Source organism: Pezoporus flaviventris, unplaced genomic scaffold (assembly GCF_033815535.1).
Source record: "Pezoporus flaviventris isolate CSIRO_AGI_PZ_B2104156 unplaced genomic scaffold, CSIRO_AGI_Pfla_v1 ptg000083l, whole genome shotgun sequence".
NCBI classification, from domain to species: domain Eukaryota; kingdom Metazoa; phylum Chordata; class Aves; order Psittaciformes; family Psittacidae; genus Pezoporus; species Pezoporus flaviventris.
The window spans coordinates 5808721-5825739 of record NW_026892631.1 but is presented as its reverse complement, the minus strand read 5'-3'; the positions used below and the strand labels follow the sequence as shown (position 1 = coordinate 5825739).

Sequence of the window (17019 nt, the reverse complement as noted above, 5' to 3'; positions counted from 1 at the left end):
AATTATCGACTTCATCACCAAGGGACAGCTTAATCAGAAGACTGTCTGAAGTTCAGGCTATCACAGCAGTACTAGCAGAGAATTCTGCACTGCACATAATTGGCCAGGTAATTAGAATACAACATCCTTAACTGCTCAGTTACCAAATGTAAACGGCACAGTGCTCAGTGCTTGACTAGTGGAGGGCCTGGGGGAAACAGTGCCGCTGCCAAGTGCCTACTTTTACTTCTTCACACTGTAGGTAAGTAAACAGCGCTAGTGGCTTACCGCCATCCTGTTCTCCAGTGGGGTGGTGGAAGTCCTGTCATTCTGGGATGTAAAAGCAATTCAGCAAACTGGCTGTATTTCAGGGCATCCAAATCCACGTGAGAATAATAAAGGCAGGATTTCTGACAAGCAGAGAAAACCCAGCATGCTGACAACGGTGACAATGTACTTGGCTCCGACGTCTACAAAACAGCATCCCTGCCAAAATTGAGGGCGCTACCGTGTGGCACAGGGTGCAGTTGCAGGCTGGGTATTTATTACAGCACCTGCATGGTCTGAGATAGGGAAGTTTTCAGCTCACCATGTTTCTGTATTCATGTTGCTGGGAAGAGCAACCCTTACTTTTCTGTAATTCAACATCTGCCTGCCTTTCTTCAAAGATATTTAAAATATCCATATCTACTCCTCATGTCAGTAGACTAAAAAGGGCCATTTTGTAATCTCATCTGGCACGGCACGGTCTCTGCTCCCTAAGCACCATTCTGAGAGCCCTTTTCTAGACCTATTCCCATTTTAGATTTCCTTTCTCAAAACACAGCTGGCCAGACTGGTGGGCGTGCAGTCTGCATTTGGCACTATTACTGTTTTATATGCAATGGCAACAGCATAGTCTCCTCTCCCCCAGAAGACCTTTACCTGTCTGCTGTGGCAACTAAAAGAAACTTTCAAGCTGCTGTTACCCCTTCCAGCCAATAAATCCTCTGCTTGGAACACAAATTCTTACTATGCTCCATGTACAAGACTTTTTTTTTTTTGCTACATTTTTTGCCTTTGGGACTCCATTCCATTCTCCATCGAAAGAGAACTTACTTTCTATTTCAGGTTCATTTAAGTCCACCATCATTAGTATAATTAGAAGCTTTATACCATAGCATAAGAACAAATATCCTGCTGGTATTAAGTAAATAATCTCCTTAAATTAATGTTCTTCATAAGCAGCTATATTAATGCGGGATCTGCGGCTTGATAAATCGAAAAAATGGGGAATTTCAATATGGTTATATTAACTTCAGGTAGTTTAGGATGTTACCCAAAAGCTAATTCGACTTAGTACAGGATGGCCCAAACTTGTCCAAATACCTGGATAAAACCAGTCAAACTGCACACATTGCATATTCGACATGAACAGGACTTCCAGGATATCAGAACTCTTAAACCAGCCTTTTTTTTTTACATTTAGCCACATAATCATGTTCCAGAGCACTGGATAAATAATGTTTACTGAACAGGGATGGACATCCCATAAACCATATTCATTTAACAATAACATTTTCTTGCTAAAAATCTAACCTTTTTTGTTATCTGGATTAATGCAACAAAACCAGTTAACAAAGAGAATACTTTGTATCAACCTTACTTTATAACACTTCACAAACTGTATTTGCTTACAACAGTGGCCTAGACATTAAATAATCAATCTAAAGGTCACATAGGTCAAAACTAGAAACTTAATGCAAGCTTTACAAGTTCCACATCTTCTTCATATCATTATTTAACTAACTGCAGCTCAAAAATGTCCTCATTAACCTGCAGGAGCATGAAAACCCACAAGCGTATTTGAGGATTCTGAAGACTGTAGCTACACTCTTTATACTTAATGGGGAAAAAGAAAATAAGAGATTTTGGGACTTTAGGTAAAACAAACTGTTCTCACTGGAATCTAACAGACTCTGGAAAGCCCTGGTGATAATCTCAGCCTCACAAAGCTCTCAATATTCCTTCTATTTCTTTTTCTAATTTCAGAAACAAAATATATGCTGCTCCCAGTTTGAGTACTTGTCCAGCCTTCCCATAAGGACAAACAACTAAGATGCTCTTCCTATATTTGCAGTACTTGGCCTGCCTAAAGACCCCTATGATGTGAAAAGTCGTACCTGTTTCACTGGGTACTTTGTACTTTGCAAAGTTACAGTCTCTTTCCTTTGCAAACCATAGCTGAGCAATCATACCAGCAGTATAAACTAACATCATGGATCATTAATCTCCAGCCTTCACAGATTCTGGCATGGGTGTATTAAACTCCATGTTTCCTTGTAATATGATTTCAATTCAGTCATTCACCATACTTACTTTGAATTAATATTCACAACTACCCAGGACAAATGCTACTAAACCCATGGCTTGTATCACCATATTGAGTCAAGAGAACAGGAAATCAGTAAAAGTTTAACTTAGAAGGAGCTGGATTTAACCCTTCTGAAATCACTGCACCAAGACCACTCTTAATGCATTTAGCAGCAATTAATTCTCAAAGCCAAAACAGCTGCACATTGCTGACGCTCTCCAGATGCAAGGTAAGGAATTAAATCATGGGATAATTCAATTGGAAAATTGCTTGTAATTATGGAGAATGCAGCGTCTGCTTGACTCCTTGTGGTGATTGGTAACTGCTTTAAGAATAGTGAGGTAGTCTGCACAATGCATAGTGCATACAGATAAGTAGCTGTGCTAGGAGAAATCTCATTTAGCTTCACAAAGATATGGGTTTAACATCGTTAAAACTGTATTTGCTGACATTAATGATAATCCATTTTCACTGTCCCATTACTGCCAATGACCCACTATCACACACAGAACAGTAATATCAACTTATAGCACCTTTCCTCTGAAGGAACTCTAAGTACTCTGCAAACATACAAAATGTTTGTGGTCCTGCTTTAAAGAGTGATCCAAAAAGGGTTTGTTCTTTCTCACCTCACTTAATACACAGGCAAGCAAAGAGCCTTGTTCTAACACATCATTTAAATCTCTGATGCCACAAGGCTGCTAACTTACAGCAAATGAAGAAGGGTGCTCCTCCACCTCAGATATTAATGTTCTCAGTTATGTTTCAACCACAAAGAGCACCCTTTGCCCCAAAAGACTGCACAAACATCTAGTCAGAGACCCTCTAGAACTGTTGACAACAGGGAGAATTACAGGAAAAACTCATCTTTTGGACTGACAGTAACCGATGCAAAAACAAAAGCTATTCTGTCATCTGTAAACTGAGCACATGTATCCTTAAAATAACAGGATGAAGCAGTTTTCTGTTCTCTCTTTGTAAAATAGACTTACTAGGACCGATCCTTATTAGCATTACAACATTTGACACAGTCTGCTGAGTATTTTAAGGAGTCTTGCTCACTGGCAAAATGAGGGACAAAATGGCTGCTATATGGGATCATATACTTACGGAGTCAGTGAGGGAAAGGGGAAAACACCTAGAAATATTCATTTCCAGTTTCCTGGTGTAGCTACTAAAATATAGAGCTCAGTTTATACAAAGCCAGTTCCAGTAGCAGTGGTTTCTATGGCACATTATATTCCTGTGTTTTAGCTACTGAAATGTTCTCTACTTTACAAAGCATTAACAGAAAAACCTTTAGGGAACAAAAGATCAATTATTTACAAGCGGCTTCAAAATCAATCATCCAATCTTGAAGCTGAAGTTGTTATATTTAGCACTATTAACTACACGATAATTAAAATTGATTACAAAGTCACAACCCCTCATTAAGTTGATGTCAATTGGGGGGGGGGGAATTCCTCAAAAGCAATTTTTTCTTTTTTTTTTTTAAAGTGATTGTAAAAAGATTGCCATCAATAAAAGAGACATCTGGGAATATGGAGAAGGTGATAAACGATCTGCTCTTCTCAGTGCTAGTACTTTGTAGACCAAAGGTGTTCCAGGGGAGAAATCCTTATGGTTGTTATCTCCACCTGAAAAGGAGTGGAAACACCATTGTGCTGGGGCCAGTGACAAGTCATTCTCCTTCTGTATGTTCTGAGGTGACCAAAGTGCAGGTCTCAGTAGCAGAGATGACCTGCTATCAAACACTTAACATGTTCTGTGATCCCAGTACTGCAAAGAGGCAAGCCTTGTATTTCATCTAACAAAGCCCTTAAACATATGCTGTAAGAATTTGAGTAGAAATAATTGTAAGAAGTACAGAGAACTTCGTATATTTTACTGTCACACAGCAGATACTGGTCCTTAGCAGGACTGAGCCCTACAGTAGTAACCAAATATGCTGATGTTTCTGCACAACTCACCTGCTGTTTTCCCCTCCCTGAGCTACATGCTATTAGTTCAGGTTTTTATTCTGAAGAGAAATAAAATGCTGAGTACCACCACCATCCTTAGTGTAATTTTTCAGATTGCAAAAGAGCTCCCAAAATATAATGTTTTTTCCTTTTCAGCTTGTTTCACAAGCTTGGGGTACAGGTTGGCAAGCTGCTGCTGGTCTAAATCACTGGTCTAACACCATATCTGTCAGGCATCAAAGATGATTAACTGGCTCACACTCAGACACGCCCTGTGCAGAGACAAACCTCACTCTGGTCTTTTGGCTATCCCCCACTCTGGGTAGGAAGTGCAGAGCATCCACATACATAGCAAGCACCGATTTCCCTCAAGTATATGGAAGTGAGGAAAAGAGGCATCACATTACTTCCTTACACTACCACCCCAGCTGAAATCTCCAAGGTAAGAAAGGCATTGCACCCATGGTAAAAAAAAAAAACAACAACAAAATAGAGCTGTCATACCGGCAGCAGTGACACAATGCACATCTTTATCACCTCTGACAGTGCCGGACTTTAAGAAACATCCCAGACTTCAGCCTAACATGTTCTTTTAGGCAGGTGACAAGAGACTGGAAGCTACTTCTGCAATTTCACAAACAGGCCCATTGCAAATACATCAGGGCTAGCAAAATGTCACTTCCTGTGGTCATCCAGCCAGCCCAAGATGCTTTCAGAGGAGAACAAGAGGACATTACCTGTTAAAAATCAGAGGAGGAGGAAGGAATAAGAAGGTGCTTTTCAGAAAACAAAGAAAGAAAAGAAAAAACCTAACACAGCTTTGATTATATTGCACAAGAGTAATCTGCAGTTCACTAAGTGTCTGCAGTCTGTATTATGAATAGCTATTTTAGCAACAAAGAATTGTTCAGCAACTCAGTTTCATTAAAAGTAACAGTCTGGTTTGCTTCTAAGAGTAGCATACCAAGTAACCAACCAAGTAACCAACCAAGAAACCAACAGGTCAGTTAATTTTTATGAGTCGTTTAGGTCATTCTTGCTGCAATGCCCATGAACAGGTTCACACTCAGGGCTGGTCTTTGGTGCCTCACCCTCCCCAGAGTTAATGGCTGTAACATTAAATAACACACAGCAATCAATGTGTAGTTCTAATGCAGTACACTTCACCTGCCCACCCACAAAGCACACTGAAATGTGTCATTTCATACAGATAAGTGTGTAGAGACCAGTTAAAGGCACTGTCTGTAATGTGCATATTTTACATAGAGTTAATTCCCAAGCCTTAATTCAGGGCTATCCCAGCCAAACTCCTCCACGCAAAAAAACCTCTTCCCTTGTGGTAAGCAGCTGCCTTACCTCAGGTGAGGTACCTCACCTGGTTGGAGCTCAGTTATTTCAATTGCATTTTGTCAGTCACGCTGCAATGAAAACACAAGACAAAGATCACTCAAGCACTGCCCCTACTCCAGCAAGTTCCCCTCACCTTGTCTAGGCTGACCTTCGCACCAGTTCAGTGGAACAAATTGGAAGTGCTCAGCTTCACACCGCAGTCACCCATGACACAAATTCCCCAAACAGTTAAGCACACAAGCAAATGCTCACCACCAATACTAGAGAAAGCATATTAGCTCTCCTATTACTCTGCAGTCATTTCTTGTCACTACAAGGAAAACTTGAATGCTTATCCCCAAAGTTTCATCTGCAGTGAAATATCCTTATCCCTGCCCCAACTCCTGGCAAATGTCACTGTACAACAGAGGTGTTAATGGAAGCCCAAATTCAGTTTCTAAATAGTCAACATTTTGACTTATAAGTTGTTGAGTTTCCCTTGGTTTTAAAGCAATCAGGAATAATACTGCTGATCTCAAGCACCCAAATATTCTATTATTCACAGTCCATATTCAGTTCAGCTTTACGTATGATAAAAATCATGGACAGCAAACACCCCCCATCACCCAGTCACACCAACCCTGAAAAGGCCTGGAGTACCTTTCAGTCATCTCTTGCTTCAAAGCCATTACAATTATTACTGTTTCTTCCAAGAAGCTTACAGGAAACTGGGATTCAGATTTCCTGTTCTCTGATTGGGTGATCAACTCCTTCAGAAAAGCTGTAACTTTTTCCACCCCTCTATTCACCTCTCTGCATGGATGGGTAAGACAACCAGCTACATATCCTACACTATTATTCATACACAAGAAAATGTCCTTTAAGAAACTTGCTATTAAAAATGTTTATTATTGCTGTTCATTCAGCTGTTGCCACTACAAGGAAATGGCTTGGCATCTTTACAAAGTAGTTTTATAATCTACTCTTAACAGGTACTCCTCTGGCTTGGTTAGTCATTGGAAAAGTCATTTTGGGTGGAAGCCACTGCTTCTGAACTAAAACACATAATATGTTACAATATCTTATTCTAGGACTCTTGCTTTTAACCCCTAACTGATGATAAAACAAAGATTAATTATCTAAACTGTTAATTCCTCAGGAATCTTGATTTGACAGTGACATAACACTAAATATATTGCCCTGCACCAGCTGGATAAATAAACCAACTACAGAATTAAAATGGTTTTACACTACTCTCTAATTAGGCAGTGAGGCTACCACAGTGATCTTTCCTTTACCCCAATCTAAGGGAGTTCAGTATGTAAAATTCAAAGATCTGTATGTCATAGTAAAGCTTCACCTCCTGTGAAGTGACCTTGCTGACACGCAGGATCAACTAAGGCAGGCAGAGCCTGCCTGATCCACAGCTGCCAGCCTGAAAAACCTGATTTTTTTTTAGGGCAGTCAAACATAATCCATCCTCTGCCTCCTCCCCAAATACTTCCACACATTCAAGAAAAACAGAGTGGAATTAAACCTTTCTGATAATGTTGTTTTAATGTGGCCTTTTTATTTCTTCAATGCTCTGAATAAACACCTTGAAACCAGAACATAATTGAAACTTCAGCAGCTCAAAATCAATACCAGAATTCTGCAGCTTGTGCTCTTCTTTGACAAATAGAATTACTACGCCAGGTGAAAGAGAGTCGTGTTCTAACCTTTATTATGCTGTTTATGTGCATTGCAAGGCTCCAAATGACTGCCTGACCTTTCCACTTCCCCACTGGAAGCACAGGAAAGCAGCAAGATGGCCCACACAAAAAGCAACAAACAAAGCGAGTTATTGCAGTTCTGTCCTACGTAAGATTTATTCTTTGAACTCAGGCAAGGCAAGCAACAAACCTTCTGGTTCTGATGTCTGAACACCTCTTCAAATCTGGAGACATCTACTCATCATCTTGTTTACTTGTGTTTACACCAGGTCGTTTAGAAAGCCTGACACAGAAGTGAGAAGATCTGCTCACAGTCATAGAATATGAAGAGAAAACGCAGAACAATGGCCAAAATCTCTATTACATTTCTTGACTGCTTAAGGAAATGCCATTCAGAATTAAGTAGTGCTTGCTTCTCTCATCTCTGTTGAGACACTGGAGCATTCAGCTAACAAAGCTGACTTTCATCCAGGTTTACAAGGGATATGAACCATAAATATCAAGTCAAAATTACTTTAATATAGTCTTTTTTAATTTTAACAAAGACAGTCACTTGTATTTACCTTCTTTTAAATTCTGGTTATTCAGGGAAGGTAGAATGCAAGGGTCAAGCATTTCTACATTGTTTGCTTTTCATAGACAAGAAAGACTCTGCACTGGGATTAAATGGAGTTAAGGGAATTTAGAGAAAGTACCTTCTTTGAAAAGGCAAGGATCCATAATATAATTCACTGCACAGAATGGCAGCATGGCTCAAAATAGGAAGGGGGACCAGGACTGGAGATCCCAAATCAACAACTCGATACTGTAGTATGTATCCCAGCAGACTTCAAACACAACACGGAGGGCTATATTCTATTGCTCCCCTCAGTGCACAGTCTCTGACAACAAGCAGAGACACACAAGTCTGTAGAGTGAGAAAATACTCTGAGAAGTCTGACTGTGTTTGCTTCCCTCTCCTGCTCTCCCAACATGGCCATTCTCATGTTCCCACATTATACCATCTGTTTAATTACTGTGCTCTCAAAACAAGCAAACAAAGAAAACAGATGAAACTTCAGGGACAGCTTCTCACTCATAATTGAATAGATGATTAGTCATTGGAATCCAGGCAAGTTGCTTGGGGCCAGCTAAACAGACATTGTACAGTATTAACAAAAATTTAGTTTTAGAAATACAAACCAGAATTCTCCTTTAGTATCTTTAACACTGCAACCTACTCTAGTTACTTTGAGTAGGATATAATAAGCATACTCATTTTAAGCTGCTCTAAGAGAAAACAGCAATGCTCATAAGTCTGCCTCCCCTTGAAGGTAACAATAAATTAAACTTCTTTTGGTCAGCTCTAGTGTTAACAATCCTGTAAGATTTAACCTCTGAAGGCATGTCTAGGAGGATACTTGGGTTTAGCTCAGCCTGCCCTAAGATCCTGACTGAATCATGGTATTTTCTCCAACATAGTTCCAAATTAAGAGTTTTTTACTTCTGTTTAATTAGTTGGATTTGGTTCTTGGCAAGAGTCACGGCAGTAAAATGTCTCAGCTTTCAGAGTTCTGTGACTCTCTTTAATGTATTCATCCAAGCATAGGTAAGATAGCTACTCCAACACAGACACATCATCACTGATGTGAAGAATAACAGTGAAAATATTTCAGTTATTGTCAATTTACTGATGCTTTTAATATAATCTCACAGAGTAGATCTGTACAAAATCCACATGATGATGCTTATTTATTACAAGTGGACAAACCCAACTTCACAGAATTACTGGAGAGCAACAGGCATCTAACTATTAGAACTAGTTAGGTTGCAATAGATACAAATTTGGCACAGCTAAGAACACAACTCACCTTGGGTTACTGATTTAACCACGCTGTGCTTTAATTTCTCTTTGATGGCATGGAGAAACGTTTCTCCCAATTCTTTAAACCTGTATGAAGTGCCCTATTTAGTACTCAGAGCCTCAGAGGTAAAGCACTAAAGCAGCATAGGTTATTGTAGTAACTGACAATGGATATAATTAGGCTGTGATTGGTAAGGAGGGGCAATATGCAGCAAAGTGGCTGAAAGGCTTACAGGGTCTTGCCTATAGTCCTTTATCATACATTATGTTTTTATGCACAGAGCTGTATATGTGAGCTGTCCCTAGTATGGTTAAAAAATAAGTATACAAAAAAATAGAGGGAGTTTTCTTTCTAGCCTGCCTGCTATCAAATAACAATTTCTTAATTCACTGCATATTCTTTCCAGAAGAATGACTATTTTTTAGACTTGAAAAGTTCGATTAAAAAAACAAAACAACAAACACAACGTACTCATGGATGTACATTAGCATATGGGGATAAAGAACAATGCCTCTACATGACGGGGGGGGGGGGGTGGGGGGGTGGGGGTGTGTGTGAATAATTACAGATGTGTGTTAATCCAGTAGACTTTCCCTTTAAAAAAGGTCAAACACAGCCAAGAGCAGGATACACTTCCCTCCAGCTGTCCTTTTAATGTGCCTCTCATCTTGCCAAGGAGAAAGAATCATTAAGGCTGAGAAAGAGACCATTTAACAACCCATTTCTTCTTCATTGTCTGTACTTTTTTTGGACATACTTGTTAAAGTACATTAGTCACAGGTATGCAGCAAGACATCAGAGCATGCTATCATCTGATGCACACTGTAATTAATTTCTCTTTTTCAGCTTGTGGAGCAGAATGCTTCATGTTGAGCTGCACACAAGTCTTCACTGAATTAAGGAATGAACAAACAGGATTTCTACAATCAACAAACCCACGTGCTTACCCACAGTCCCTATAAATACAGAGCTACTCTATAAACAAACACTCTGTCCTACAGCGAGACAATAATTTGCCTCTTTAGAGCAGACTCATTAAAGGGAAATCATTTTGTAATAACAAAGCACAAGTGTAGTACTAATGAGAAGAGCAAGCTGCAAAATGCTAAGAACACCTGGGCCATTCCTTGCACTGACAGAACATGAGCTGGAATCTGATCATCAGAAAAAGGCTGCATTTCCTCCCCCTCCTTCTTCACAGCCCAACAGGCTCTGGAAGCCAGTTTGGTTTGTATTTGCTGTATTAATGCTGCATAAGTTCCTATGGAGTTGTGCTGTAATACTTGATATTTATATTTGCCAAGTTGAGTATCAAAATTTCAATCTCAACTAGAAGAGCCAGAACTATTCACTGTAAATAGATTTTTTTTTAATTTTAAAACCCTCCCTGTTTACAAAGAACTTGAGAGTCATCCCTAAAAATTCATAAATCTCATTTGCAGTAACAGAGATGAGTAATTTTCAGTCCATGTGTTGCTCCAGATCTCACTTAATTCTTCTACTGTTTCACTTGTAGTTTATAGCTGATCCTTCAACTCACAGCAATTATTCCTACCAACTCCATGGCTAAATCTTAAAAAGGAAAATAACCAAGAGAAAACTGAACCCTCCTTTGACTAAAGGAAAGTGCAAAAGTTTACAAATCTTCATAGAATACCTGTAGCTTATCCAAACGCTTATAAATACTAAATCTAGGGGGGCATCGTACCACATCAGTATCTTTCTGAGGACTATACAGCCATCTGGACTGAATCTATGCAGATGAGGATGATCCACATTCTTCTCCAGCATTAAAAAGAAGGGGGCAATAAACATTCAGGTTTGCAAGATTTTTATCAAAATTTGCAAGAGGTTCAAAACTACTTTCCCCCTAAAACAGAAAATATCCCAAGACGACGATTTTTCTGGGGCTTTTCAGACTCACCCTGTCAAATCCTCCAAACTTCACATAACGATTACTATAGAAAAGCATACATCCTCTGTTTGCTTGTTTAACAGACACATAAGATAGAGCACTTCTGTGAGATAAAGGCACATCCTCAAACCAGTCTTAAGGATTAATGCAAAGGGAAAACTTTTGTCTGTCCAGCATGAGTTCTTAATCTTTTACCCTGGTAAAGAGCCATCTTTTTCAGAGAGAATCTTTTTCCCCAATTTTTAGTGGAATTCTAAGTGTTACAAGTCTTTTTTTCTGCTTAAAGAGTCCTACATGAAAAATAACTTCTCAACTACTTACTTCTTGCAAGCCCACATTGATTTATTCTCTACTGTTTTGTTAACAAAGTGATAATCTGAAAAAAAATTATTTATTATCTTGTATTATCTGCCTCATTCTTCTTTGTCTGAGGAATCATAAATTAAAGTCAACAGCCATTTTATAGTCCTGCAGTTCATTATCTCCCATTTGCTAATATGCTCAGTGCCTCAGCCTTGCTCCTTCTCTTTAGTAAGGATTACAAAAATCAAAACCACATTAACATAACATGGAGATACTTCTTTCGTTAGAACTTACATAAGAGCTTTTCAACTACTCAGTGCTGGTCAGGACACTGTCCTCATTCATCCCTCACTTCCCCTGCCATCCTTCATGAAACTTTAATCTACATTTTCCATTAAGGGGTTGCCTCAATTGGTGTTCACACTTCCAGGGGGGCTTATTACTTTTTCAATTCTGATTTGAAATGGTGGTCACACCTCCCCATCTTATCTCTTCATCTGAAATTTTTATCAAGCAGCTGCATATTTTCACAATCCTGAAATCTTCAGATCACAGAAGCAGAAATTCACTTTACCTAGAATCATATCACCACAGTCAGGAGCGGTCAAGCCTCTAATCCTTTACGTTTAAAACTTCATTTATGGTTGGAAAGGGATTAATTTGACATTTGATTGAGCACACATCTGGATCCACTTTTTGTGTACTTGTTTTGGGTCCAATTGCTGGTCTTTCCTCCTTAAATACTCAAAATTAACTGTGTACCAGTGATTCCTCCCTTCCTCTTCCTTGTAAGATGACTCTGAAGGAAGCCACAACTATGCTCTCAGATCTGGGACCACAATTACCCCTCTCCACAAGTCCATGGGCAACACAGCAACAGTGTTGCTGACAGGAAGCTGGGACTGCCTCTCAGGAGGAAGGAAAATCTAAGCATTGCAGTGAGGTAGCAGTAGAGATGAATTCTGGAAAGGCACACTTTCTGAAGGCTGTTAAACCACTCTGCTACTCAGAGCTGAATTATCCTAGAGGCCCTCATAGTACAGAAACCTCTGTGTTTGAATCAAGACTTGAGAGGCACAGAATTTATGGCTGGTTTGACCCATTTCAGGTTTATCAGAGAAGCAAATGACTCTTTCAATTCAGCATGACAAACACATACATCCACACAGCTGTGAAGTGGAACTTCCTTGTTCCACAAACTCTGTCATTCTAACCACAAACTGGGTTGTCTAACCTGCCTCCTTTGGCAATACTGCCACAGTTGCAAGATCTGCAATTCCTCATATTTCATTACAATAGACTGCAGTACATTTGCTGGTATAATAGATTATGAAGGATCATAAATAATTAAGAATTAATCATACTTGTCAAAATAAATAAAAGCAGTCAATGATGCAGAATGCTTGAATTTTTTATAGCATCTTTTTGATTATTCATGAATTAAATGAAGTCCGGTAATTCACAATGGATTGCCTACTCATTACAGCACATACAGGCCTGATTCAGATCCTAACACAGGAGACTTTCCTTTCAATCTTCAGCGTATCAGTGGAATTTTAACATTAAATTCCTGATCCTGCAGAAAGTTATGCAAGTGTGACTTGGAAATTCTGGTAGCTCCAGCAGACTTTTACACACTGTGCAGGGCCAAGCTGGCAGATACACTAGTGATTCTATCACCCACTGGTCCACTTGGGGGGGGGGGGACAGGCTTCCCAAGGAAGTAGTGTAATCACTGTTCTTAGAAGTGTTTACAAACCATATAGATGAGGCCCTACATCAGCAGGTGTAATGACATGGTTTAGTGGTGGTGTTGGCAGTGCTAGGGGAATGGTTGGACTTGATGATCTTAAAAGTCTTTTCTAGCCGAGTTGATTTTTGCATGGTTCAGTATCATTCACAAGGCTTTAACAGGATAGCAAATAGTATTAAGTGTTTAAATAGCACATCTTCTCTCTAAATTGCTCTGAAACCCATAGTGCATTTCTCTCCTTTTTCAAAGGGAGGAAAAAAAAGTCTGGTCTGGGATGTGAGGGACAGACACAGCACCACACCAACCCCACCAGCACAGATCAAAGATCCATTCACTTCAGCCATATTGGCTCTGAAAACAGACAGATACATAGGAAAGAATATATGAACAGGGAGAGCAAACAGTTGTACTTCCCCACTTCTGGCCTTCAGGGATCTATTGCACAAGGACTTCCTGAGCCAGAAAAAGTAATTTTGAGAATTTAGTAGCTGCATTTTTCTTCCCTGCACAAATCCTGTCAATTTGCACACCCATAGAAGCTTTCAGAATCAAAAATTTCCAGTTTTACTGTTCGTTACATACTGAAGGATCTCCTTTTGTTTTGAACCTGACATCTACTAACTTCATCTGATAAGATCCAATTCTGTATTAGTAGTATCAAATATTCCTTCTCTATCATCTTTTCAGCGTTTCATAAAGTCTTAGACATTTATAAAGCTTTATACATCATATATAAAGATTTTTTAAAAGTCTGTGATTTTTATAAAACTCTGCCATGTATTCCTTTAGATGTCTCTTGCAGGCAGGGCAGCCTTAGTTAAGTCATTAGATGCTTTAAACCATTCTTGTTTTCCTCCTTTTAATACGTTCCCCAGCTGTACTAAATGATTTTTGATGCACAGGAACCAGAACAGAATGATATATTCTAGGTACAGCTGCCCCACACCTTTATTCTACAGCATTTCCTATTTTCTACTGCCTTCCCAGTTAAGTTCCAACAACACATTTACTTTGTGACTGCTACCAAGTTGATGTTTTCACAGCTCTATTCTTACCCTAAAAATCAGCTTAAGTAATTATAACCAGCTCAGAATCTGTCCTTACATATGCCAAACTCCGACTGTTTCTCCCAATGTTTCAATTCAGTTTACCTACAGTAAATTTCACCTGCTGCTATTATCCAGTTAAAGCATCAGTTTTTTCAATTCCTTGCCAACCAGACCTCCAATCTTTTACCCTGAATAATTTAATATCAAACTGGCACTTCACCATCTAAACCTATTCAGAAGGTCAATGATTTGTGTGACACCGTATCCTGAACATGCCAAGCGAGTGAAGCACTCAGATGTGACTGTAACCAATGCTGAGACACCTAAAACTAGTTCTTCCTCCAGGTAGCTTGATCAATACCGATTTGTTCTGATTCCTTGAGGCTGAGCTCTATCATGTTGTGGGGACAGGGGCAAAAATACAGAAGTTCCTCCAATACATCTCAATACATCATCCAATACATCCCAGTGATTCCCTACTAAAGCTTTTACAGAAAAGTATATGAAGCACAATGTATCATACCCAAGGCATTTGTCTCTATCAACGTCTTGACATGACTTGATAGCCAAATGACAAGGATGAGCTTAAACCATCCCAAAATCAAGTTATGCTATCTGTTTATCTCTGTGCATTACTGTCTGCAAGAGAGATGAAATGAGATTGAGATAATTGGAAGTACAATTTGCAGGAAACAGTGGGGGTTGGATCTACTGTGCTTAATTATTTCAGATTGAAACAGACCACACAACTATCTGTGCCAAGCAGCTGTAATTAAAGTGATTTAAAATAGAGAGATGCTAGCTCCAAGTGTTGATTTTTCAAATGAGTCTTTATACACACACGAGTTACAGTCATCTATGAGCTGCAGACCTACAGCTCTACTGAGGGGCTTAAAGGAAAATTACCACTGACAATGTCAAGCACGCCTGATACTTTAAACAAACAAACAAGCAAGCAAATGAAACACCCCACCCCCCCACCCCCCCTCCCCAGGCAACCCACAAATCTAAATCCACTCGGTGTGACTCTAGGTACTTGTCCCTAGGAACAGGAGAAAACAGCAGAACAGAAACTTCAGCCTAAACTGCCCATCTTCCACATGAAAAAAAACCCTAAAGCTTTGGGCTTAGAAATGGAATTTTATCCCAACAAGCAACTAGAAATCATCAACCATTACTAGCATTTGTTTTGGGCTATGGAGCCAGCCAGCAGTCTCCCCTTCTGCTTTGACAGACATATAAAACTGGATACAAACGTATAACTTTACCAAAAAGAATCTGGAAGAAACATACATCAACAACATGCAGCACTGCAGCAACCCAGCCAGGCTCTTCACCTGGAGCAGTACATTCATTCTGTCATGGGTTTTCCCCTCTCCAGGGGGAGGAAAGCAACCCTTCTTAACATCAAAAAAAAAAGCTCATTTTAATTCCTAAATTTCAGCAGCAGCTAGCTGGCACTAGAATTTAAGAAAAAGGAGAACAACCACAGACATTCTGATTTACCTCAAATTTTTGCTTAACTGTACCTTTGTAGCAAGAAATTTAGTATGTGCATGTATGTTCTTTGATGTGAATATTAGAAGGTATTTGCATGCATTACAAACATGGTCCACCTGCTTTACACACAACACAGATCCCACCAAAATTATTTGTTTTGCTCATGAGTCAGTGCTCAAGCAATGGGTTTGAGAAGTTAAATTATAACCACTACTTGGAAAAAGCAATACACTAGGAGGAGAGGAGAGACTCTTCATCAGAACTGCAGTGATAGGACAAGGGGTAATTGGTTCAGATTTACACAGGGGAGATTCAGGTTAGATGTAAGGAAGTTGTTCTTTACTGTGAGGGTGGTGATGCACTGGAACAAGCTGCTCAAAGGAGTTCTGAATGCCCCATCCCTGGCAGTGTTCAGTGTCAGGTTGGACGGGGCTTGGAGCAACCTGCTGTAGTGGAAGGTGTCCCTGCCTGTGGCAGGGATTGGAACTGGATGGTCTTAAGGTCCTTTCCAACCCAAACTAGTCAATGATTCTACTATTGATATGAATGAGAAAACAGAATTAAAGAGTATGAATGTAGCATCACCGAAACTTTTCCCCAGTAACTGTGTGACCATAAGAATTCTTACAAGCAGTCAGACTGCAGGTTTGAAAAGTCAAACACCAGCTTTGACACTTGCTACTAAGAAAAGGACTCTTCCACTTGCAGCTTACTACATAAGAGACTACGTGCATCAGGACCGTAAACAGACAACTGCATTACAGAACCAGTGATCAATGCATTCTGCAAGAATTCATCCGATCTTTCTTTAACCTTATGCGTACTCTTGGCCTCCGTAACATTCATTCATGCACGCATCTTATTACCACCATTTATCACAGAATCGTAGAATCGTTAGGGTTGGAAAGGACCTTAAGATCACCTAGTTCCAACCCCCCTGCCATGGGCAGGGACACCTCACACTAAACCGTATCACCCAAGGCTTCGTCCAACCTGGTCTTGAACACTGCCAGGGACGGAGCATTCACAACCTCCCTGGGCAACCTATTCCAGTGCCTCACCACCCTAACGGGAAAGAACTTCCGCCTTATATCCAATCTAAACTTCCCCTGTTTAAGTTTTAACCCATTACCCCTTGTCCTGTCAGTGCAGTCCCTAATGAACAGTCCCTCCCCAGCATCCCTGTAGGCCCCCTTCAGATACTGGAAGGCTGCTATGAGGTCTCCATGGAGCCTTCTCTTCTCCAGGCTTTCTGAGCCTATCTTCATACAGGAGGTGCTCCAGTCCCCTGATCATCCTCATGGCCCTTCTCTGAACTTGT

At 39.9% G+C, this 17019-nt stretch overlaps 1 protein-coding gene and 1 long non-coding RNA gene across 2 annotated transcripts in view; one reads left to right on the top strand and one right to left on the bottom strand.

Annotated features, from left to right (window-relative positions):
- ALK (ALK receptor tyrosine kinase) overlaps nucleotides 1-17019 on the bottom strand; it is a 316033-nt gene that overhangs the window by 202643 nt on the left and 96371 nt on the right. The window lies entirely within an intron of this gene.
- LOC133280541 (uncharacterized) lies at nucleotides 2426-10242 on the top strand. The gene is made up of 2 exons (XR_009747215.1): nucleotides 2426-2561; nucleotides 10025-10242. It is a non-coding gene; the product is annotated as an uncharacterized LOC133280541 (long non-coding RNA).